Here is a 26,889-nt window from a genome sequence, read left to right as displayed (position 1 = left end):
TGGTTGGCATTGGAATGAGGAGTTATTGCATGTTTTTCCAGTACACTGGTTGGCATTGGAATGAGGAGTTATTGCATGTTTGTCCAGTACACTGGTTGGCATTGGAATGAGGAGTTATTGCATGTTTGTCCAGTACACTGGTTGGCATTGGAATGAGGAGTTATTGCATGTTTGTCCAGTACACTGGTTGGCATTTGAATGATGAGTTAGTTATTGCGTTTTTGTCCATGTTTGTCCAGTACACTGGTTGGCATTTGAATCATGAGTAATTGCATATCTAGTGTTTTTTGTAAGATGGTGTCAGTTTGCTAAAAGACAAGTCCGTTGCAGCGACCAGTTTTTTTCCTTCTTCACATACAATGTATTGAGACTGAAAATGTAAATGAGGTGCGGTTATTGACCTATGGTTTGTCTGTTGAACCCAAGGTGCTGCTCCTGTTACAGCAAAAGAAGAATACAAAAAAGTGATGGATGGAATACTTGATTTAATCTCTGCCCCTAGTAATTACTTGGGCGTGTAACCCAGTCCATTGTTATTCCCCACCATGCCACCTCAGACAGGAACAAGTCCTATGCGAACCAGCCTTGATCCTGTTCCAATAGTAGCAGCCCAGCATGAACTACCTGGCCAGGTCCCCTCTGAACCAGAATACAATCAACCCCAGACCGGTTTCACCCTATTTGAGTCCTTCAGCAGGGTGTAGCTGGAGTCCTGTTGTATTAATTCAAGCATTCAGCCATCACTTTGTTGTTTCTCCAAATTCAGATAGTCGACACAGATGAAATAATATCCTGTACCGTGCTGCTTTCGTTCACATCACACTAGTTTGTTTACATTATTTGTACCATTCGCGATGGTGACACAGCATGGAATACAAAGTATACTAAGGGTAGAATGGGTGTATTTACTAGTACCACAGACTACTTGTATTCCCACCTATGCCCCGTGCAGTGCGGTATTAATCACAATGCTAATATTATGTCCAGACTCAGCAATGCAACTCACCTTGTGCCCATATTACGCAATACGCAGCAGTTTTGTCAACTTAGAAAAATGCACTAAATGTGAGCAGTACCTTTAGGTTGTACCCATCTGAGCCAGTACACTACAGCTGTGCCACATCCAATAGTACATCCAAGCTGTGTCCATATTGGCTTGTTTTATTCAGCGGTGTACCAGCCCTTGGGCAAAGTTATGAGGGGGCGTGGCTAGCAGTCATAAATGATGTCTATCTTCCCTTTTATTTTATTTGGCAGTTTTCTATAGTGCATGTGTGTACCAAGTAGTATTAGTGAGTTTTTCATAATACAACTAAGTGTGAAGAAAAAAATATTAGAACCACCTGGTAGCTGGCAGGGGACAGAACAGAACCTGTTGGGGGGAGAGAAGGCTAAGTGGTAGGAATACCATAATTCAGCATCATGCATTTTGGGGTTATAGACACAGAGGCTAGGGAGATTTCGTTTATGTTCATGTTGACCTATCCACCCCCTCTCCTTCTCATTTAGTATTTGAACCCAAAGACCCAGATTTTATTGAGCGAAATTGCAAAACCCAACATTTGAGAGAGTCCAGGAGTAAATACATTTGAGACAAGAGGTTTGATATAGAGCTATCGTCCTGCAGACTGAGCCCTGTCAATGTGAACCCTGCACACCTAGTTTTCAGCCCTCTCACGCCTCTTTCCATTAGTTTTAAAGACTGAGGTGTCAGAGCGCAAGAAGACGCAGGTTCTGGGCAGTAGGTGGATCTGAACAGAATGAGTAGCTGGGAAACCAGTCCACATTGTGAGATTGCAATGTTGCAGAAGGCCTGGGTGGAAAATACAGTGACAGCAGCATTGAAAGAAAGAGAAGGGAAGGGAAAGGGAAAGGGAAGACCATCAGTCTAGGTTGATTAATTGAACCATGGTACGAAATAAGGGCCCGACCGACTGATTAGGATGCGACCAAACACTGTTCTGTCGCATTCCTATACTTTACAACTGGGAGCATGTATTCCGGCCAGAATGCATGCTCCCATTGTAAAATAGGAGGTGGAGTTCATTCCTGCACCCCGCGTCAGGCACTTTAAGGTGCCTGCCGCGGGGTGCAGGGATCATGGGGGGTGCACCATAGGTGCCCCACTCTGCCTCCAACCAGAGGCCATGCACCCAAGGGGGCCCTGCTGGGGGCCCCCAAAGTCGAGGTCCGATAGCCTCTCTGTGTCAGAAAGGCCGGCACGGAATGGCTGCTGAAACCCAACATCGTAATCCCAAGGGCGGAAAGAGCCACCGTTGGGATTACTGGACGCATTCCGACTGGCGGACGGGCTCTCCGAGCCCATTAGAAGCCAGTTGGAATGACCATTTGGATTCCTTTCCGACCGCCTTCATCGTAATGAGGCAGTCGTAAAGGAATCCGACTGGCATATTATGATGCAGTCAGAAAGGCTCCGACCGATGGTCGGAGCCTTTTCCGACTGCATCATAATAGGGCCCTAAGTGTAACACATAGGCTGGGAATTAACACCAACAATCAGTGGTTGATTTACACAGATAGTGGTTGAGGCACAATCTTTCATACATAATGAAGGACTTCTTCAGGGCTGATATATTTATCTTTTTAGACATAAAGACATCGACCCTTGTTTGTTTCCTTTTTTATATTTCCTTTTTACTTTAGATTTGATTCCCTCCCGAGTACCTCCACAAATCAGAGTATATTTTATGCAGCTTGAAAAGCAGTGCTAACCCCTGCCAGTATTGCTGCAGGACCAATGTCTCATCAGACTAAATACAGATTTCTTCTGAAATTATATCTGATGAATGGCGATTGTAATTGTTATCAGTCTTGAATCTTATTGATAATTTGGCTTGAGAATGTCATCTGTGCAGTCAAACTCTAGTTGCCTATTTAAGTTTTGATAGTTATGAGTTATAATTTATGGGCTATTGTGTGCCTTAGCCAGCTTAAGTGAATTAAGGACGTATCCACTTGTGACTGGCTGTTTATAGCCTTCTGGTGAATTTTCATACTAAATATATCTTCAGTTTTCTTGGCTTTACGCTTGTATTTATGCTGACCTGGATATCTGCAGTGTTTAATTTGTTAAAAACGAATAAAGTAAGTGTATGAACTCAAAAGCCTTACTTAGGAGCTCGCCACCTGTGATGGGAAATGCCGGGGTTGCCAAATACCAAGACTGCCATAGTACCTTAACCTAGTATTGATTGGACCTCATGACTCTTACTTTCACTACCATACACCTCCGGTCACTTGCAGCGTCTTTTTGCGGTCTTGCTGCACACCGCCTTAAACATCTGTCTCAGACAAGAATGTAATCAACACCGCCAACGGCCAATTCAAAGGAGCCCAGTGTCTCTGCAACTGGAAGAACCAGGTTTGCAAAAACTGGACCTGGTAATTCCAGGCCAGATACACCTGGCTCGGGTGCAGCTATCCACCTGGGCTAATAACTAAAGGGGCAGAGACAGGAGCTGCAGACAGGAGCACAACTCAGCCCTACTTGACCTCTGGAAGAGCATGGTGGGCGCATATAGCACTCGTTCAAATCCGGGGCAGCCCTTTCTGAGACCTCTATTCTTCTTTCAGCCCCCCAAGCAGCAAGCACCCAGACACATCCAGATCCCAAGCCAGAGGCGGTGGCCCAGGGCAGACAGAGATCTCCCCCTCACCTCTACCAAGCAAGGTAGAACCACCAGTGTTGTAGCGCACACTTCCTGCCACTCACCACCCCAGTTTACAGGTGTGATGCTTGGTATGAGTCCACACAAGGCCATTGGATGAAGTCTGGGTCATTGGCAGATCTCGGGATGATTTCTGCACCATCCACAGACCAACGCACAGCAACAGCCCCGGGCAATAGGCAGAGGCCGGTGCTGAGCGTGCCCTCACCTGCCTACAGCACATCACAAGGTGAGCAGAAAATGCACTTTCGCCCTTCTCACCCTTAGTGACCTCACTTGCCCCAACTTCCAACAGCCCACCTGCTGATTTTTTAACACCTGCTCTAAATAAGTAGAAAATGAAAGGGGATCCTTGTGGGTATTCCACATTCCAAGATAATCTCGTAATTGATGGATTTTGGTGCAGGGTTCTTGTTCGGAATTAAAGATTTTGCAATCCCCCTCACCCCCCAAATAACTGTACAGGTGTCCCTGCCTACTAAGAGGAGTGGGCGGGAGAGGAGGGCCCTCCCTGTGCTATAGAGCGTGGTCCCTCAGCCTGCTGCGTGGGACGTGCTTTACTGTTGCTTTGGGAGTGCCAGAATACCCTGCCATCTGTGTGAAGTGGCCAGAGGGGGAGGGTCCCTCCCCTACTTGCGCTATAGAGCGTGGTCACTGACCCTGCTGCTCGGGACGGGCTTAACTGTTGCTGCAGTACTTCGAGTCCCTGAAGACTCTGCCAACTGAGAATAGAGTGGTGGAGGAGAAGGGCCCATCCTTTCAATTGCCTCCTGTTACTGTCCTTTGTAAATGTTGGCTTTTGATTAGTGAATAGGCTTAGTAGGCCCTCCTTAGTACCTCCTTTTCTCCTGTTGTAACCTCCCATGAGGACTGCCCCTGTTACATGTGTTGTTACTCGGTATGTTTTATTTACAGTCTGTGAGCACTATTTTCTTAAATTACTTTCTCCTACCTGCTGTTGCAGACACAACACGCTCTCCCACAACCGTTTGTTTTATCTTATGTTTTTGCTTCAGCTTCAACAACGCCAGCTGCGCCTTTCTTTTCTTATGTGTGGCTCGCCCAACCCGAACTTGACACTGCACACAATCTAATATATTTTTTTAAAGCAGCGCAGCATGACACGCTTTATCTTATTTGTTTTTTTATAGATAAAGCCCGGTGTGCCACTCTACTTCAACAGCTTCAGCAATGGCGGCTCGCCCAGCTCCATCTAAAATATACCAATTTAATATACCTTTCAATAATCAAAAAAACTATTATAAATGCATACTATCTCGACTAAATATATGAACAGTCTGTTCTTTAAAAGGGAAACTTTTACACTACTAAATAGCTACTCAGTTTGCATTTTACTAAAAACGCCCAAAAATAAAAACAAAGGTGTCCTTTTTCAGTGTCAACAGCTGGGGTATGTCATACAACTTGAGCTGGGGTGAATAGCTTCCCTGCTGTTTGAAGCTTCAGCTTGTGTTTCTGCTTCCTGCTCCAGAGCTAACGTTGCCTAGTTGAGTTGCCTGCCTCTGACGGTGCCTGAGCAGGTCACTCTTTCTCTCTCTGTAGCTCTCCTCTGCTTGTCTCCATCGTGGTGGCTCCCAAGGGCGGCAGCAACCTCGGTCCAAGGAGGATTTGCTCCTTCAGGACTTCAGCCACAACCTATTCACAAAGTCCTCAGCGCTCTTCTTCTTCAATCTCCATATGTAAGTGACTGAGCCTTCTAGCTGATACTGTCCAGTTAAAATCTGTCCCTTGGTATGTGGGCAATTTTATTTCAGGTATTACTTTGAAATAAGTATTTCTTCTTACTGTAATGCCTTTTCATGAGAATAGCCCAATTCTCTTGAGCTGCTTTGCAAATGCACCCCTTCTTTGCATAGGAAAATGGAGATAAGTTTGTATTAATCAGCGGCCAGTGCCCTAATTTCGTGTTTCCACCAATAAACATGAGCTAAACATTTTTAATGCACCTGATGTTTTAGCAGCCTAATTAATAGGAGTGGTGCAGATTGGTTAACAATTAGGGTAAATCAATAGGGTTTTTTGTGAGGATATAGCAGACACAATCATACCATATTTAATGTACAATCTGACTACATAAACACCACAGGACGATATGCACTATTTTTCTTTAAATAATAACTCCACTGCAAAAAGAAATAAGTAAAAAAATATTGCTATTTACAATGCCAATGCTCCAAATTTCAGTAATGCGAGACCTACTGCATTGCAAATGCTTGTTTAAACTTAGCATTTAAAGCTGTTGTTGATATATCGCTAGGTGTTTCGCCAAGTTCCTTACGAGCATGTTGAATCTCTACAGGCACGCATGGAGAAAAATGGAGACGTGCAACACAGGAACAACTCCACTTTCTGTGTCCAAGAATACGTGAAATTACAGTATCCTTGAGTGGGCTGTGGAGGTTATCTTAAAGGAAATTGAATTGCCACAGAGGCAACTCTCCCTCTCAGCCTACACAGTGGACTGCCCTTCTGCAGCAGTCAACCACAATTGAGGCACTGGTTCACTTTGCAGGGCTTGATTCTGCTATAGGGCGCTGTGATCTCCTATCATCTGATAGTGCAGTTAATGTCTCCTTGCTCCCTTCTCCAGATTTGGGCCCAGTTGTCAAGCACAGAAAACGCTTGCCGAAATCAGGGATGGCAAGGGAAGATCTTAAAACCCCAACCCAGTAGCTGGATTGTTGACTAATCTATGTGAGTTCATAGAGACACTATTTGCCAAGTTTAATCTCCTTTTGAAAATGTATCTTCTCACCATCTTTGATTGTCTGGATTTCATTGATACACAATTGGCAAAATTGAGGATGGCATCACCTGACATCAAGGCCAACTCTTTGACTACATCAAATCCCACCTCCACTGAAGCATTGCCTCAAGTGGCGCTCAAACCAACTAAGTAATTGCATGGAGGGACTAATGAACCTAAAATAGCTCATAGACTTGATTCAGGCCAGACAACTCGGGGTAGGGGGGACTGTCCACTGTAATTCTGTGTATTCAGAAAAGGAAGCCCTGAAGCAGAGGGCTTAGGTGCCCCCTGTTATACACCTACCTCCTGCCTCATGCCCATATGTCGTATTGTTGCCTAATGTTCCTCAGTTTGTCCCCATGCAACAGAATCAACTGACCAACTAAAAAAAAAAGGTTACTTACTGGCTCATGGGAATGTAAAGTCTAACACTTGCATTTATGAGGACAACCTTTTTGTTCTGAGGAAATATGAATTTTGTGATCAGTTATGTCCCCTATCGTAGACCCCAACGGCTCCATGTGCATGCTATAAGTACATGTATGTTCCCTCCTGCTCCAGTTTTGAAGACGCAAATATATGTGCGTCCACCGTCAACATGTCCTCTTTCAGATCCGCCATGAATGGGTCAGATATTCCATTCCTAAGTATGAATGGCCACCGACTTTATGTGGTTCACTTTCCACATTTTACAGATTCAGGCGAGTAGGCCCCGAATTCTGTCATCAAGCCTTTTCCTGCCTTCTGTCTCTGAAAGCTCCAGTCTGAGCCTGCATCTGTGTCCATGAACTTTGTCCTACTCCCTGCGCGGCTAACGGTGCCTGATCCAGCCTGTCGCCTGCCAAAAACTGTATTTCACCTTCAAGATTATCTACTCCGCTCCTCATCCGATGCATTCCTGTCTAGTAGTTTAGGTAAACATTCCTCCAGCTACCGTGCAAAGGGCCAGGCCTCGCTGTCCTCATGCAAGTAATTCATAGCCCCGTTACCATGGAATATTCCTACCCCCTCGCATCTAGTGTAGACACTTAGACGCTTGTACACGCACTAACAGTCAGTATAGAATAGATTCTATCCTAGAGACCTCTCCTTTTGGATAACACAGTTCTTTAAACATAGGATATTAGATATGATTTGGGATTAGGTTGACATGACCCCCAGACTTCTGTCTCCACATGTAGAGCTAAATGTCAAGTCCCCTTCACCCTCTAGTTGCACGTCAATCACACGTCATGCGGCTGCGCGCGCATCTCTGCCAAATATTTCTGCTGACATTGCAGGATTCTTTTATGGATCCACCCACTTGTGACATCATGTATGATGACGTTTATTAAATTACGCCCATATACCACCTCTATTAGTTACGTATGCACAGTTTATCTGTATTATCAGCTGTTACGCCTCTTGCATCTGTTTCACTGTAATGTATTTTCTATAAAACTGCCTATCTGTCAATAATGTATGCCCCTTCCTTCCTGAACTTTCGTGGTGATGGAATAGAATGCCTACAATTCGAATTGTATTCCTTTGTATAGGAATAAAGCCTTTTAAAACCTCTAATACCACGGATTCTGCCTCTTATATTTACTGAGTTATTCTTAATAGACTTTACCGCATAAAAAATAGTACCGGTAATGAAATATTTACCACATAAATTGGCGCCCGAACAGGGACACTTTCTCATCTCACGCGCCGGCGGTGCGTTGCAGGCCCGGTCTCCTGCCACAGCTGAACGGACAAAAACGCGTACCTGCAGGATTTCCTGTATCTCCCTCCGGCCAAGCGGGGACGACTGAGGCTGCGATCAACACCCAGACGAGGCGGCGAGAAGTGCGAAGTATCCCGACCAGAGCCTAGCTGAGAGAGCAAGATCCGAGGTATACAGAGACCCGCCAGGTTCCGAAGTTCCGAGTCCAGTCGAGTCGAGTCCAGTCCGGTCCAGTTTCAGTTCCGTTCCGAGGCCTTCCGTTCCGAGCTACCCGGTGAGTACCATTACCGGGGAGGCATTTAACGTGCACATAGTCTGTGCCGGTCAAGACGGGTTTGGGTACACAAATCCGGTCTGCACTGTTTTAGCAGTGTATCTGTACTGTTTAGCAGTATATATAGTATGTCTTGCATATAAATAAGTACTATCTAGTGTCAGTATTATGTCAGTAACTAGGTTTCTATTAGTTATCATTGTTCGTAAAACTGTTAAGTGTTAAAATGTTTTAAATACGTTCTATATATTGTGGTGTGAATGACTGTTCATTATTGTGTTTTCTTGTATAAAGTGTGTTCTAGTAATAAGGTCTAAAAATGCCGCTCTTTTCGAAACTAAGACAGATCAAAACTAGAAAAGGTGTACTCGAAGAAGCTGTTCCCATCCCACCTAGGGACACTCCAGGGTACTTTATGTATCATAAGCATGGCCTAGATGCCGTATTATTTCTTGATTTATGGGTGGACTACACCAAAGAATTACCAGAGAGTCAGAGATGGCCCGCAGCGGGGACCTGGGATGCAGATTGCATCATGAGAGTAGAAGAAGAATTATGGAAAAAGAAAGCCAGACAGTCACAGAAAGATGCCATTGAATTATGGCGTAAAGAATCATATAGACGTACAGAAAAAGCACTCAGACAGGAAGAGAAAGGTAGAGAGAATTCAAATAAAACCCGAGAAAATCTATTACTTGAGGAAGGTACCCGAGTAAAATCAGAACAAGTAGATAGACAAAGAAACACTCTTATGAATGGTATGTATCCTCTTCTGGCCGAAGGGTTACCTAAGGCTACCCCGGAAATACCAAAAGACTTAACTCCTCCATTGCTCCCGATAAAAGCACATCCCAAAACACATCCCAAAACAGCAAAGGACGTTTTTCTTTCCTCCTATTTAGATGACGCAGCTCCCGAGTATGCTAATGCCATACCACCCACACCGCTTGCCGATGGTGCTCAACACCAAGAGCATCCTTCTGTATCCCCGCAACTACAAACTCCTACACCAGTTCCAACAGGTCCGTCCGTTTCTACAGTTTTTCCCGCATCTACAATCTCTATCCTACGCCCAACGAATCCTTTCGTGCCTAGCACCTCAGATGGTGCTACAGGAGGTACGACAAACATGTTTGCCACCCCGCCGCGAAATAAACAGACCCTTAGAGATTTAGCACTCCAACGTACACCCCAACTAGCGACATCCGACATGTTTAAAGAACAGCTTGTGGATTGTAGATACGACCCAGTACCAGGTAGACAGGATAAATTGCTCATATCATCACTACGTATAAGACGAGCTACATTATATTTAATGACGATACCCGGAATGGGTGAACACCTAGACGAAATATATCGCTTTGTCCAAACAGGGCGAGGTCCAGAAAGTATTAACGAAGCTATGGAATACCAGAAAGTAGACGTCCAAAGACAACTACTACGTTTCTTCATAAATTGCGTAATTAGGAATCAAGACAGGCCTGGGGCAGATCACGAAACCATGCAAAGACTTGCCAAATGGGGTCAGAACATATCAGAAGAGAAACATGATAGACAGGCGTGTATAATCGCCATGTGTCGAAAGATCCGCAAGGAAGTAGAACGAATACATAAAGAAAGACGAGAAACAGACAGAGTAGAATCAGAAGAAGAGGAGGAGCAAGAATCAGAGCAATTAGAAACGATAGCTTATGTAGGTAGAGGAAGACCCCATAATAATACCAGAGGCTTTAATGACCCGATACGTCCAATACGTCCAGAATATAATAGACATTTTTCAAACCCTATGTTAAATACAAAATCCCCTGAACACCTATTCCAAGCCGCTGATAAATTACTCCGAGATCGAAGGGGGTACCATATGCTCGATTTCATGGACGAACAAGAATTAGCCAGATCAGCAGTACAATGGGCTGACAGTCCCGGCGAATACAATGATGATGTACTTGCACACACGTTTCTGAATCTTGACCCATACGAACAGCGTTTAGCTAGTATATACATGATTCAACACCTCCTTATATTATATAAAAGCCAACATTCCGATCCAGGACCCTTACCTGACATATTGACAGAACTACTCACGAATATATGGAGAGGGTCAGGTACTGATTTGATTAAGGAAATTCTAGAATCCCGAAACCAATATTTAAATTTCGTATGTCCAGAACACGTTCCAGTTCCCATTATGGGAAGAAAAATGTATCACATAGACAGACAGAACCCGTTACGCGAAGTGCACCCAATCAGAGGTGACGGTGATAACTTCACACGCGTGTTTGTGTACACGCCTATAACTAAACTGGAATTATTAGAAAGGAAGAAAGTAGTACCCAGCCATGACAAGGACCCAGCAGGTTTCCACCGTGAAATAAAAGACATGTTACTCATGGGAGAGTATACCTACCCCGACATTATGAAAATATTAAAAGTCCTATTACCCGCCGGTGTTTATGAGAAACTCAAAGAAAAGGAATGGGAGGTGGGAGACCAAAAGATAGATTGGACAGCATTAGAAAACGAAGAAAAGGCCCGAGCTGCAGGAGCAGGGCTTGGGGAAAAGACTACAGCACTAGCAGGATTACTAATACAGGTACTGCCACGTTTATTAACTACGAAAAAGGAAGACTGGGGTGCAATCTCAGCCTGTAAACAAAAGCCAGATGAAGACACTAGTGATTTCTATTCCCGATTTGAAAAATGTTTTAGTATAAATAGTGGCATAAAAGCCAGTAGTGAGTCATATCCACATCTGTTTGTGACAAAATTAGTTGAAAATTCTCTGCTGCAAGTCAAGAATAGAGTATTGAAATTCGAAAGTACCTGGCAAGGTAATACCCCATCACAGATGTTACAGATGTTACAATATCACCACAATAGAATTAGAGAAGAACAAGAACACGAACAAAGACGTATGAAAGATACAAAAATGAAAATGCTTGTTGCACAGTCAGTTCCAGCCGATAGTCATCAAAAGGGTGATTCCGCAGGTCCTGCGAAAGGGACATGCAACTATTGTAAACAACAAGGTCATTATATACACGATTGTCCAGTCCTGAAACATAATATTGCCACAGGTAGAACGCAGGAACGACCACGTCCACCTAGACAGGATCAGAATCAACAACAAATCCCTCAGCATGCACAACCTAGGTTAGCTCCGCAACAACTAGCTCCGCAACAGGCAGCTCCACAACAGATCGTAGCACCACCACAAGCGCAGCCTATTGCTGCAACACAAGCAACGACACAACAGATGTATCAGTACGCACAAACAGATTATCCCGATTATCAGCGATACTCATGAGATAGCCTAGAGAGGGAAGTTGGCTTACCCCTTATTGAGGTTCCGGTAGACCAAGAGGGACCTTATGTACATAGTGAACTATTAGGGGAAGACAGAAAGTTTTTACTTGATACAGGGGCAAGCAGAACAACTATAAGACGCAGTGAAGTTCCAGGGGCACCCCTCTCAGGCTCACAAAATATTTCCCTTGGATTCTCAGGAAAGCCTATAATTAATGACGTAACACAACCTCTTCCACTTACAGTCGGTCCATTGACACGTACTACAGATTTATTGCTTACTAAATCATGTCCAGAAAACTTGTTAGGTATAAAAACATTGAAAGCTCTAGGAGCCATAATATGTTGTTCTCCGGAAGGAGTACGACTATTTTTACGTGACTTTAAAGGTCACTACGTATCCAGAGACATGGATCACCGACTGCAGAATTTACCTACACATTTATGGGCACAAGGCCCCACTGATGTTGGTTGCATGAACATTACACCATATCGAGTCACACTGAAAACAGGAATAGTATTACCACGAATGCGACAATACAAGTTACCACCAGATGCTGTAGTGGCTTTACTGCAAATCATTGACGAGCTCATTGCACAAGGAGTGGTTGTCGAAACCGACTCCAATGTATGTAATTCCCCGATAATTCCGATTCTTAAAAGAACGGATCCAAAAACACCACCAGTATATCGATTAGTTATTGATCTGCGCGAATTAAATAAATGTATTGTACCACAATACCCTGTGGTCCCAGATATCTCCTCATTACTCACAGCTATTGACTCAGAAGCAACGTTTTTCACTGTAATTGATCTCAAGAATGCTTTCTTTAGTGTCCCAATAGATCCGGAAAGTCAATATCTGTTCGGATTCAGTTTAAATGGACGAAGTTTTAAATTCACACGCGCACCTCAAGGATTTACAGAAAGTCCCAGCATCTATAGCCAAGCACTGAAACGAGAACTTGACAGTATCCACATGCCAGCTAACACTGCCTTGCTTCAATATGTCGATGATCTGCTGATCACCGCCCGAAGCGAACCTGAATGTGAAAAAGCGTCACTGACGGTTTTAAAATTTCTGGCCGACAAGGGGCACAAGGTGTCCCCTTCTAAGCTGCAATTCTGTGTCCAGCGAGTTGTTTACCTTGGGCACTCGCTGTCCAAGGAGGGAAGGCAGCTTACACCCGATCGTATCCAGTTAATTGCTAACATGCCGCCACCCAAGACACAAAAGGAGGTGCGGGCTTTTATAGGCCTCACTTCATACTGTAGGCAGTGGATCCCTTAATATGCATTTCTAGCAAAACCACTCATCCAGTTGACAACACAGGAGGCAGCCACGTCGACTGTCCTCCCTTGGACTCAAGAACATACACACGCCTTTGAAAGCTTAAAGAAAGCTTTATGTCAAGCACCTGTTTTAGCAACACCATGTTACAGTAAACAGTTTACACTCTTTGTTACAGAACGCAAAGGTACTGCTTTGTCAGTACTCACTCAGGAACAAGCAGGATCACACAAACCATGTGCTTATTTCTCTAGTACATTAGATCCAGTAGCTCAGGCTCTTCCTGCGTGCCTGAAATCAGTGGCAGCAACAGCTTTAGCAATCAGACAAAGCGATGCCATAGTGTTAGGACACCAATTGACAGTACAAGTTCCACACGCAGTAGAGGTTCTTTTGAACCGCACACAAACACAACACTTGACTATAGCGAGACTCACCGGTTACGAATTAACATTGTTTCAGCCTCATATAGAAATCAGACGTTGTAATACGTTAAATCCTGCCGCACTGTTACCAGTAGGCGGAACAGATCCATTGGCACATGATTGTGTCGAAGTCATTACTATCACGACGAAACCCAGACAAGACTTGACAGATATCCCTTTGTCAGATCCAGACTTGACATTGTATGTAGATGGGTCATGTATGAGAACAAGTACAGGAGAGTTAGTGGCCGCTTACGCAGTCACAACAGACACTGAAGTCATTGAAACAAATTGTATTAACACTTTGTCAGCTCAAGCAGCAGAGCTCACCGCTCTGACACAAGCCTGTATTCAAGCCACAAATAAAAAAGTCAACATATACACAGATTCACGTTATGCATTCGGAGTCGTCCATGACTTCGGCGTACTGTGGCGAGAGAGAGGTTATTTAACTTCTCACGGTGCCCACATCCAACACGGACCCCTCATTCAAGCCCTATTAGACGCGATTCATCTACCTACTGCAATATCGATCATGAAATGCAAAGCTCATACAAAAGTTACCGATATCATTTCTCAGGGTAATGACCTAGCTGACAGAACAGCTAAACAGACTGCTCAGAATCAGACTCACACAACTGACATGACAAAGACAATAGTTCCGACACCAACACATTGCATGACAGTTAAGGATCCCGCCCTTGATGTAATTGACATACAGACACATGCTACACCAGAAGAAATAAAGAAATGGACTGAATTAGGAGGGATCCAAACAGATCAAGGATGGATGACGAAGGAAAAATCTATATGGTTTCTTCCCGACTCAATGGTTCAAGTCATCATTAACACTATACATAGTCCAGCACACCTAGGAGAAAAAGCCATGCTAGACAGCATTCAGCACATTTGGTTCAACAAACATTTACGAGCCGCAGCTAAACAAAAAGTTCGTACCTGTATGATATGTTGTCAGTTTAATCCAGGTAAAAGCATCCCCGTAGAGCAGGGTGGATTTCAAACTCCCGATCATGCTTTTGAAGTCCTCCAGATGGATTATATCCAGATGGAACAATGTCGAGGATTCAAATATGTTCTCGTAGTTGTTTGTGCTCTTTCCCGTTGGACAGAAGCATACCCAGTTTCAGATTACACTGCCCCGACTACTGCCAAACAGTTAGTCCGAGAATTCTTCCCACGGTACGGTTTACCACGTGTTGTCTACTCAGATAACGGCCAGCCGTTCTCATCCGAACTAATGAAACACGTTTCCCTTTTATTAGGCTACCAATGGAAATTCCACTGTGTCCGACATCCCGAGGCGGCAGGTCTCGTGGAACGCCATAATCAAACTCTGAAAATTAGATTATCCAAAATATGTAGAGAAAAAGGAGTCGATTGGATAGTAGCCTTACCAGTTGCGCTCTTTTACATGAGAATGGTAGCACATTCTCGAACAGGGCTATCCCCGTACGAGGTGATCTTCGGTAGACCACCAAATATGTGGGGGACGCCTATACCTCGCAAAATCACTGATGTCGACTGTAATATGCTGACAGATTACCTGGCTTCCTTGATGTCTGCACTACAATCTTGTCGTTCACAGGTAACCGCAGCTTTTCCCGATAATACTGAGGTGAAGCCCCATGACGTGGTTCCTGGTGACCTCGTTTTGGTCAGGAATTTTGACCGGAAGACCCAACTGGATCCTAGGTGGAAGTCACCGAAGTTGGTTCTACTGACTACAAGGACAGCCGTGAAAATCGAGGGATGGAAAGGGTGGTTGCACTCGAGTCATATCAAGAAGTTTTATGGACTACCATCCAGTGTGAATACTCAACCCTGTATTCCCTCACAGACAGACTCAAAGCTCCCCTTGGTTGAGCAGACAAACTCAGAACTGTACAAACTAAAATTAAGGTCTAGTAAGTCAGACAATTTGATTGTTTAAGTCCTCTCCAAGGTGAATCGGTTGAATTTGTCTCTGACATGTATCCTCTAGACCGGAATAGAGAAAGAAATCATCAGATGCAGCTTAAAAAGCATGCGTATTGTAAATCACTTCGTAGTCACTGCACAGTAACATTATTAATTTTGTTTTTTCTAAGTCTTCTGATCATCATTGTCAGCATACTATTGCACATGTATTACCCTATTCTTAAGCGTGCTTACAATGTAACTGCAGAACATTCTTTTAGCGAATTACCTCCGCATGAATTGTCCTATAGATTTGCGCTGCGCAACAACACATTCATTAGTATGTTACATCATTCCCATCAGACCAGCAATGCCACAAATTGTTGGATATGTGGCCGACTCCCTCCCTATCAGAACTATAAGGGAGTTTTGCCCCTCTTTCCCTATCCGTTCACACACAATGGCTCCTGTGGAGCATGGTTTAGTTTGATTAATTCCCTAGATTCAAATTCCGCAGTTTATCAAGACAACTGGGTATGGGGAAACCTGAACTTAGTTTTGCTTAAAGTCTGCTACCCTAACAAGGAGGGACTTCCCAAAAGAACAGGAACTGATCTAGAAAATGAAGTATATGGATTAGGTAATTTTACACTTAACCTCATGATCCTGAACGTTGAATCCGAAGCTACACCAATCTTGCCCGCCATGTCAGTATTCCCAGTAAAAGGGGAATTATGTGTAAAAAAGAATGGTTCCATACACATGGGCCATAGTAAATGCACCACTGTAATAAAATTCAGTGATCAAGGCAAGTCTACATTTAGAGCTTCTCGCCATTCCTACTTTATATGTGGCCAGACCGCATATATACGTCTACCTCTAGATTGGGATGGTACCTGTTACATAGCATTCCTTCTACCACCTGTTTTCCTAGCTCCTCCTGATTATCATAGAAATACCCATTTAGTACACAATAGACAGCAGAGAGATCTCCCAATTGTCGATTACACTGAAACAGCATGGGAAAAATACACAGATTTCAATAAAGGTTTATTTCCCTATATAGGTACAGTCACTAATAGTAAGCTGATACGTAGATTAACCAGAACCCTTGAAGCAGTAGTGAACGAAACTATTTCCGCCTTAGGCAATTTAACAGAAGAGCAGTCTGCTATGCGGATTGTTGTGCTTCAAAATCGTCTTGTCCTTGACGTCATCCTGGCCGATAGGGGCGGAGCTTGTAGGGTCATCGGATCAAGTTGCTGCATTTTCATACCAGAAAATTTGCCGTCAGTATATAAAGCCATAACTCGCCTTCATAAGATTGTAAGCCAGATACACCAGAGTCCAGGCACCTGGACTTGGTCCGGGTGGTTCTGGGGCGTGTTGTCAGCCTGGGGATGGAGAATCCTATCCTTCCTAGGTATTGGCTTTCTCGTACTATTCAGTTGCTGCTTATGTCTACAATGTGGGCCAGCGATTTGTGGTCTGTGTGCCACCTCGTGTATCCCACATCCAAGTTTTCGTTCGAGATCCCGGAAGAAGAAAGAAGAACAAATGATGCTATATGAACAGATCGATGGATTGATGAAGATCGATATCTCCTGAGGGTCCGTAGGGGACAAGGAGGGAATGAGGAAATATGAATTTTGTGATCAGTTATGTCCCCTATCGTAGACCCCAACGGCTCCATGTGCATGCTATAAGTACATGTATGTTCCCTCCTGCTCCAGTTTTGAAGACGCAAATATATGTGCGTCCACCGTCAACATGTCCTCTTTCAGATCCGCCATGAATGGGTCAGATATTCCATTCCTAAGTATGAAAGGCCACCGACTTTATGTGGTTCACTTTCCACATTTTACAGATTCAGGCGAGTAGGCCCCGAATTCTGTCATCAAGCCTTTTCCTGCCTTCTGTCTCTGAAAGCTCCAGTCTGAGCCTGCATCTGTGTCCATGAACTTTGTCCTACTCCCTGCGCGGCTAACGGTGCCTGATCCAGCCTGTCGCCTGCCAAAAACTGTATTTCACCTTCAAGATTATCTACTCCGCTCCTCATCCGATGTATTCCTGTCTAGTAGTTTAGGTAAACATTCCTCCAGCTACCGTGCAAAGGGCCAGGCCTCGCTGTCCTCATGCAAGTAATTCATAGCCCCGTTACCATGGAATATTCCTACCCCCTCGCATCTAGTGTAGACACTTAGACGCTTGTACACGCACTAACAGTCAGTATAGAATAGATTCTATCCTAGAGACCTCTCCTTTTGGATAACACAGTTCTTTAAACATAGGATATTAGATATGATTTGGGATTAGGTTGACATGACCCCCAGACTTCTGTCTCCACATGTAGAGCTAAATGTCAAGTCCCCTTCACCCTCTAGTTGCACGTCAATCACACGTCATGCGGCTGCGCGCGCATCTCTGCCAAATATTTCTGCTGACATTGCAGGATTCTTTTATGGATCCACCCACTTGTGACATCATGTATGATGACGTTTATTAAATTACGCCCATATACCACCTCTATTAGTTACGTATGCACAGTTTATCTGTATTATCAGCTGTTACGCCTCTTGCATCTGTTTCACTGTAATGTATTTTCTATAAAACTGCCTATCTGTCAATAATGTATGCCCCTTCCTTCCTGAACTTTCGTGGTGATGGAATAGAATGCCTACAATTCGAATTGTATTCCTTTGTATAGGAATAAAGCCTTTTAAAACCTCTAATACCACGGATTCTGCCTCTTATATTTACTGAGTTATTCTTAATAGACTTTACCGCATAAAAAATAGTACCGGTAATGAAATATTTACCACAGTTCACAGAGTCAGCTGGGTTGGACCTGTGCCAAAATGGTTTAATGGAGATTGTATAATTGTCAATTTTAGACAGTGTTCGTAGCAGTGGGTCTTGTGCATCAATCAAAGTTAGGGTTCATCTGCTCAGGACAGGTGAAGTTCCCGCCCCTGATATTTTTACAGGCACCTAAAACCAGTCTTATGGCAAACAACATCCGACCCACAAAATACTCTTTCTTTGTATCCAGCTTTTAACCTAATGACCAGTTATAGTTTCTCTGTCATTTGTGATATAACTGAGAACTAGTGAAAGAGGGGCATGAGCCTTCACATAAAGCACCGATTCCCTACCTGCTTCGTGGGATGCGCCTGGGTGAAAACCAGGCCAAGAGTGGGCATGTCTGAGCCTGGGTTGGGCCATCCCTCTTGGCTTGCTCGTTTGATATCAAAGTGATGGGTAAGCGCAAAAGTTCTCCTCCTAATCTTGGCTGTACAAACAATGACCCAAAGCAAGCCTGTAAAAAACCTATTTTGACCCTCCTTACTTATGCTGTAGGAGCTAATAATGTGGAAATCTCATCGGTTGAGGTAAAACTGGAGATAAATGCCTAACACGAAGTGTTCATGGGTCTAACTGAGGAGACAACTGACTCTGAAACTACCTTATGTGATACTGACTCTATGCAGACAAGCAAAAGTAATTCTAAGATTGTCATCACAGACTTTCATCACTATCTGCAATAAGAGAAAAGACAACTGGTTGTGCCATTAAACCTGGACCTGTAAAGTGTTTGGGGGAGGAGGTAGAACCTATTTTCCGATTACTGTCTGAGCACTTGGATTCTAGGCTGGATGTGTTTTTATAAGGACAGAGGGCCTGATTACAATCTTGGCAGATGGGATACTCGTCACAAACATGACAGATATCCCGTCCACCGTATTACAAGTTCTATTATGTCCTATGGAACTTGAATTATGGCAGATGGGATATCTGTGACGTTTGTGACGAAGTATCCCATCCGCCAAGATCCTAATCAAGTCCTTAATCTCTAATATCTAACTCTTTGGAAAGTCCTTTACAGAGATTGGCCAAGTTTGAATGTTCTATTTCGGAGCCTCAGATGTCACTAAATGGTATTAACAATCAGATCAACACTAGTAAAGCTCAGTCATGTGCTGGGTTACCATCTATTTCTCCTCCTGTTTCTGGGGTCCAGGTGAACCCTCAATTGGTTTCTGAAACGGCCCCTCAGTGTTGACTGTTGGAAAAGCTTCAATTGTGGCTTTGGACAAGTTGTCATTGAACCCCTCTGGAACTCCTGTTATTAACTGTAAGACTCTATTACTAAAGGGATCCCTGGATCCTTTGCTTCTTAAAATAAGGGTGTTCATGTGAATAGTGGTGGGCCTCAGTCTTCATCTAGTAATTACCCTCCTACTGGGAAACTGGATTACCACCTGATGCTACCTTGTTTGTCTTGGTCCTTGTAAATGTCCCTCAGCTTAGACCTAGTTGTGTCGAAAATTATTCTCAGTTGAAAAACAAAGTGGCTCATTGTCTTGACTCTAAAACTAACAGAGAATTTCTGTTATTTCAATCTATAGATCTGTTAAGAAGGGTATCATGGGTTGAAAGGGAGCCTAAACTTTTGAGGAAGGTTGTATTGTGGTAAAATTAATTCAATCATCCTGCTTTGGCGTGTGATATACTTTCTTGCTTTACCCCTCTGTCAGTTGGATGCACTGCAGTTCAGGTGTTTTGTTTCGGTTATTTTCATAGGCCTAATCTTTCATTTACAGAACATACCTTGCAGATGAATTCTTTACTTACAGATTCAAAGGCACAGGTTGCTCACGGTGTTACAATAAGTAATCGATTTGAACCCCTGGGCAGTCTGTAGAATGTTGGTTGACTGCTTCATACTACTTTTACATCACCCATTCTGGAGGTTTCTAATGATTGTGCCGTGGCTCAAGTCCAAAAAGGTGACCTGAGGCTTACAAGATCATTCTTTGATAGGAATCTTGGGCTGCCTCAAACACCTTTCATTTGGAGGGTTTTTGTTCTGTTTTTACGCCTGCTATTCCAGGGAACGTTGGGAGAGCAAGGGATGGTCTGCTTATGTTGATTGTTCTTTGTTTGAATTGCAAAATCACGGACATACGTACAAACTCTTCTAATTTATGAGCTGTACTATTTACTTTTTCGAACTCTGTTAGCTTGATGGTGATTAATTTTTATAATTCAAGTGTCTCTACATGGAACTCTTCATGTATATGTTTTCAGTTCGTTTCTACAGCATTTTAGAGAAATGTTTGAGTTTTATAAACCAATGGTTTTGGTAGGTAATTTTAATTTGCATTAATGTTCTATATGTCCTGTTCTTCCCAATTACTGTAACTGTAAGTTAAGTGACTTAATTACTGGAACTCGCTTCAAGCATTGTGCTGAGGGGGATATTATGAATGGCATTTTGGCTGAGTTCACTTTTCAGTTTTCTAGTCCTATTGGGGAGGATGATCAAGTACCTATAGCAATCCCCACTTTTATGAATAGAGGATGTTCATCTGTTATTGATTATATTTTGGTATCAGCCCTCCTTGTGCCTTTGATCACTGAGCATAGTATAATATGGAACTCTCGTAGTGACCACAACCCATTGACGGTTGTCCTGGACTGGAATGATTTTCCTAGTACGGGGACTGGATGGTCCTCAAGTGAGATGAGTGTTATAGATCTTGGATTGAGGTTAAGATGGACCAAAGTTTTGCCCAGTTGATTTCATAAGGAACTAGGGGAATCTTTGATTAGCAGACTTTGAGGTTTGTCTGAGTGTTTATTCAAAACCTCAGTTAATTTTGAAATCAAGTCGATCTGGATGAATGTGAAGAAGTTGTTGAGTATACCACAAATGCCCATTCGAGCTTCCTCTTCTTATTGGTTTGATCACTCTTGCTCAAAAGCGCATCCAAATTTGATTAGTGCATTGAAAAAACAACCTAGATTACGGTCTGAGGTAACAGTTTGTAGAGATATTTATAAATGAGCAGTTAAAGATAGGAAGAGGGTGCTTCAGCACGAGGCGTGGGACCAGTTGCATTATGCTAGTGGCTTAGCAGATTCAGCTCTTTTTTGGAAAATTGTCAACCGTCCATTTTTCTCATCCACTCAGGAATACATCATGTGTGCTCACATTCCTGTAGATAAATGGTTAGTCACTTTGCCAAGATATATAATTTTCCTGGCTGTGTTATCGAGCCATGTCCCTCATAGTGCATCTGTAGATTCCTGTTTACGAGTTAGGGTTGAGGAGGTAACGGAGGTGATTAATGTTGCCTCAAAAAAATGTCCATGGTTCAAACGGTGTGCCAGTTGATATGTTTCAAACAGAAGTTTTGCTCTGACCTCCACTGTTTACTAATATTATTAACTCAGCAGTGTTACATGGTCAACCTAATTCCTGGTCTCAATCTCTGATAGTACCTGTTTTTAAAAAGGATGATAAGTCTGATTCCTGTTGTTATATGCCAATATCCCTGATTGCTTCAACAGTTAAGGTCTTGGGGCGCATAGTTCTGAATAGAGTGACTATGTGGGCTTGGAAGAATCAGGTACTTAATCAAACAAATATACTATGGTTAAGATGAGATCCTTACATGTAGCCTTTATGGACCTTAGTTCTGCATTCGACAGGGTCAATAGCGACAAGTTGTTGAGCATCATGATCTCTCTAGGTGTTGAGTTGAATATCGTATATTTTTCGTGAGATCTTCATCAGAGTTTATTGGCCTCATTGAGATATGAGGAGGGAGGTGAGTGCTCTGTTTGTTTAAGCTAAAAAGAGGTGTCTGCAGGGGTGCATTTTTGCTCCCTTTCTTTTTACCCATTATATTAAAGAACTAGAAGGTATTCGTGTGGAGGGTAGTCATGGTGTGCCCTATGTCAGACAGTGTCCAATTCCTGCATTGCTGTATGCAGGAGATTCAGTCTTAATAACCAGAATGGTTTTGGATCCTATTAAATTCATTTGTGGCTTTTATGGTGTCTTTAGATTTAAGCACACAATTAAAAAAATCACATGTAATGGAGTTAGGTCCTAGACGCACCAAATCTTGAGATTTTAAGATGAATGATAATGTTATTAGCTAGGTTAACTCATACCCATATTTCGACTGGTGTTTGATTCTGCTGGAAACTGGTGTTCCATTTTATCTTCTAGATAAATGACTTTTATGAGATCGATTTCTTCTATTTATGATTTTTCTGTCAGACTTGGCAATAGACCCTTCACAGCTATTTTAAAGATTTACCAGGTAAAATGTGTTTCTTTTGCTACCTATGGAAGCAATATGTAGGGGTACGCTGTCGCTTTTTCCCTTCAAACTGTGGAAAAACTATTTTTTAAGAAACTTCTTTTTCTTCCGAACAGTTCTGCCTCTTTCATAGTTCATGAAGAGTTGGGTGTTGGTTTCCGTACCGATATTGGAAAAGGTGTCCCTTGATACAGTGGATCTTGGTTTGGCTAAAGCCTGAAGCGGAGTTAAACCGCCTGATAATAAGGGACTGTCTTACTTTGAACGGCTGTAACCGAATTCCCTGGCTCTTTTGTCAGGAGGTCATTGACTAAATAAGGCTGACTGGAACATTTTGATTAACCAGATAAGCTTGTGAAGGTGGACTTGCTTTGGAGAATAAGGGAAAGTTCTCACCGACTCTTTAACCTTATTTAAACCTATGACGGTCTTCTCATCATTGTGTTTTTTTATTGACCAGGTTTAGACTTAATATGATACATCACTTGTTGGCGGTCCCTAAGGGTTGGTATAAGGATTGTTCTATGGAACCCTGTTATTGTGATTTGGTTTTGAAACCGGACACTATGCACTTCATAATGTTTTGACGTTTTTATATGAAGCTGCATAAAAATGTATTCCTTATTTAAAAGAAAAGCACTTTACTTAAATGCAACTTGTTGCACTTCAATTACTTTTAGATCAGCGTACGTGCTTCCATGTGGTATGTTTTTTAGCAAGTGCTGTTAAATTGAGGAACTCAAAGGATGTGCTGTAGATTTTATTTAGGGATATAATTTCACATTTTATGCAAAAGTATTTGCTTTTTTGATGATTTTATTGATGGTGTATTTTATTGCTATGAAATAGTTTTTAATCTTTTATGGTTTAATCAAAAATCAAATAATGAAAGTTGATGATGAAGCCAATTACAAAACAGATACCCGTGGCTTGGGCCTGGTTATTAGGGCTACTGGTTTTATGGTATTTAATTTGTCGACGTTTCCATCTGTACTTATCCATATTTATTTTCTGCTCATTGTTTCTGAATGTATCCATTTTATTTTTGTGTATTCTGTATAAATGAAGCTGCATAGCTATCTTTCCACATTTATTTAACTGATAAATGTATACTTGCATTTGAATGTCCAAAAGGTTTCAGCAGTATACAGTGCAATAGCGTTATCTGAAAACACTTGCGTTGTGGAATAGCACCAATAACTGTTGAGCTGCACTTAATTAAGCTTAATTAGGAAATCTATTTTCTTTTTTGATCTCCCCTATATCTCAATCTGTACACCTACTGACCTGGCACTCATGATTGACAGTAGAAATAATCATCCAAAGAAGGCCTATTTTTTGTATTTTGTTGTATTTAAAAATAAATACAGACACGAAAAAATTTGTTTCTGTTTGTATTTATCTGCAAAAATCACTAAAAATTGAAAACCGGAGCAGTAGTTATAATTTGTTGTTAGCAAGGGATTTCAATGCCAAGTTATGCGATACAACATTTTTGTCAGCAATCAACCCTTTTGATGTTAATGGTATGATGGATGAGTGGACCAAAGTGGGGTTATGTTATGCAATTACCTGCTACATCAGCTAATTGTAGGCAACTTGGATTTTGTTTTCCACCTACTACCAGTCCCTCTTCCGTCACTGAGTGTTTTTGAAAATTGCGTGTTAATATGAGGGCCTTATTCCAGAAGCCCTTGGTGGGGGGAAGAGGGGGAAAGAGGGAGGGAGATGGGGGTGAGGGGAGAGAGAGAGAGAGAGATATAATAATACCTGATTTGATTGGTTTCGTAAAAAAGCAAATGGCAGGCTACAAAATGCATTGAAGTATACCCCAAGGAATAGAGATGAAAATTCATGTTGCCGAAGGGAATGGAAATCTGCTCTGGAAAAAAAGGAAGGCTGACTTATAGTTTGAAAGAATGGGAGAGTTGGTAAGATCCTGCAAATTAAAAAGCATCCTGGAGTTTTTGCAATAAACCTAAATAAATTCACAGTTTTTGCAGGGCAGTCCTGAGTCCCAAGTCAGTCCATCTGTGTGATGGCTGGCGCATGCTTAGGAAAGTGCTTGTGCCTGCTATCACACTGATTGTTCAGGGTGAAGACAAAGCCCTTACCAGCACCACCCCAGGCATCACCCAAGCGTTTCAGGCTCAAGCCCTACAGTGTCCAGGGCTATATTTCAAGCATCTTTATACCCACCCACCCCATCCCATCTAGTCCCAAAGAGCATGTGGGGCAGTGAGCTTAACTGATCCCACTTCACCTTGCGATGAGATGGAAAGGGGTGAGGTGTAAAGAAACAAGAGAGTGAGTCATACGAGTTAACCAGAAAGTCAGCTGCTCTGAAAAGTGTTATTAATTTAGGTCCCATGATGTTAGAGTGTGGCTCAGAAGGATGGTGGTAGATGTACAATTTCATGGTGAAGTTGCTCCCCAGATCAGCAACTGCTAGCACGGTTTATTTTGACAATCTTCTGTCAAAGATTTTTTTTGGTGCATTTATATTTGTGTACATCATTAACAAAGTGCAGGATGTATTTTTACACAATTGCACATGTACATACTGATAAAATATTGATTTTGAAAACATTTCTCTATAATGTGTAAAAGTGTATTTTCCTAACTCTTGTGTACTTGGCCTCAATTTGGGCCTAGTTGCCATGAGTTTCAAAATGGAAGTCACCCTTGTCTTCCTCTTGCACATCTCACTGCCTGTTGTTTCTGCAGTATGTAGTCCAGTAGAACATTTAAAAAAAAAATCCATTGTAATGGTTCATGCTGTTTTTGATGAACGTACCCCAGCTCAGTCTCAAAACTGCAACTGTTTCTTTAAGGTCTTTCCTCTAGATCACCCTCCCCTATTTATTCATATAACATGCTGTTGTTTATGTATCTAGTTTGTTCTAGCATCTCTAGATGACATTAGCATAGAGGGGCAGAATAATTACTCATGTAGTGGGATAGTGCTTTGGTGTTAAAGCATTATGATATTTTATGAAAGTGTGTTCTGGTTTATTATTCACATATTCGGTGATAGAGTTCATAGGTTCTGTTAAGAGCCAGGCTCTTTTCCTACTATTCCTATGTACATTTTGAAGATTATTGGTTTTGAACGGCTGGTTCTCTTTGAGGACTGTTGTAGGATTAGTTTGCAGCACCTCTTCCGGTAGGTATAGCAAGGGTATTTAATTCAAAAGTTAAGGAATCTGCGGCTAGATGTCTCTATCAGATGTAAAAGTTACTTACCTTCGGTAACGTAATATCTGGTAAAGACACAGTCTAGCCACAGATTCCTTAATGTCCTGCCCAACCTCCCTGCTCTGCGAAAGACCTATTCGACAAAGGGTTATACCCTGTATCCATACTGGTTTATAAACTATTGGTCACTATCTCACATAATATTGACAAACATTTTATTGTTGTTTCATGGGGATTGTATTGGTATGGCCATACCTCTCCCCTCCATTAGTAAGTGGTCTGTAGAGTGGAGGGTGTTCCCTTTTTAAGGATGGTTCTGCTTCGGGGTGAAGGATTTCTGTTTTATGTTGTTTGTTATTGGTGTTTTAAAAGATTTAGATCGTTTTTGGCACACTGTTTCAACACAGTATCTAGAGTGCTTCGCATTCTGGCGCGGAAGTTTTCCCAGAAGAAACTGACATCCGCTTGCTGGAGGGGACTTGTATGGCTCCATATCCGGAGACGACGTCATCGCGGAGTCGTACGATGGCTCCCCCCGGTGCGCAGAGGTACTGCTGAAAATTGTCTGGATCCAGACGTGCTCCTGGGGAGAATTCAAAAGTTAAGGAATCTGCGTCTAGACTGTGTCTCTACCAGATATTACGTTACCGTAGGTAAGTAACTTTTGCAAAAGTCACATTATTTATTACCCTAACAGGATGTCCTTGGTGCTTAAAGGGAATAGAGTAGCTCAGAAATGACAGCAGAACTATTTTGCGGAAAAAACAGGCCCTTTAGATGCTTAGGAAAGGCTTTGATTACACTGCAAAGTTCAATAGAAAGTGAGCTCCAGTGTTTAAGCGCAGGATGGTCCGATGGATCTTGGGTTGCTGTTGAAAATAGGCAGAAGCTGATTGAAGAGTTTTAAAAGGCCTGTAAGGCAGAAGTCTCTGTTGCAGATAGACCAGTCCATGTTTGCAAAAGACGTGGTGCCCAATACAAAGCACCCTAAGCGCTGAATACTTCATATCCGCAATCCTGTATAGTGTATATAAATGATGAGAAATAGATCATTGAGCTGGGAGTTCGAGGAAGAGACAATGACTGTTCCAAACATATGATTGTGAGAGGTTAGTCAGACCCATAACTATGACTAAATATATGGTAACTTTAATTGTGGTTTAAAGATGTGAACATGTCCAGAAAATATAACT

The 26,889-nt window shown here is 42.5% G+C and overlaps 1 protein-coding gene across 3 annotated transcripts in view; it reads left to right on the top strand.

The window, feature by feature from the left end:
• The window catches only part of ENO4 (enolase 4), a 506,130-nt gene that overhangs the window by 40,801 nt on the left and 438,440 nt on the right, over positions 1–26,889 (top strand). The window lies entirely within an intron of this gene.

The sequence above is a fragment of the Triturus cristatus genome, chromosome 1_2 (genome assembly GCF_964204655.1).
Source record: "Triturus cristatus chromosome 1_2, aTriCri1.1, whole genome shotgun sequence".
Taxonomy (NCBI): Eukaryota; Metazoa; Chordata; class Amphibia; order Caudata; family Salamandridae; genus Triturus; species Triturus cristatus.
The sequence above is the reverse complement of the archived record's forward strand: the minus strand, read 5'-3'. Positions and strand labels throughout refer to the sequence as shown.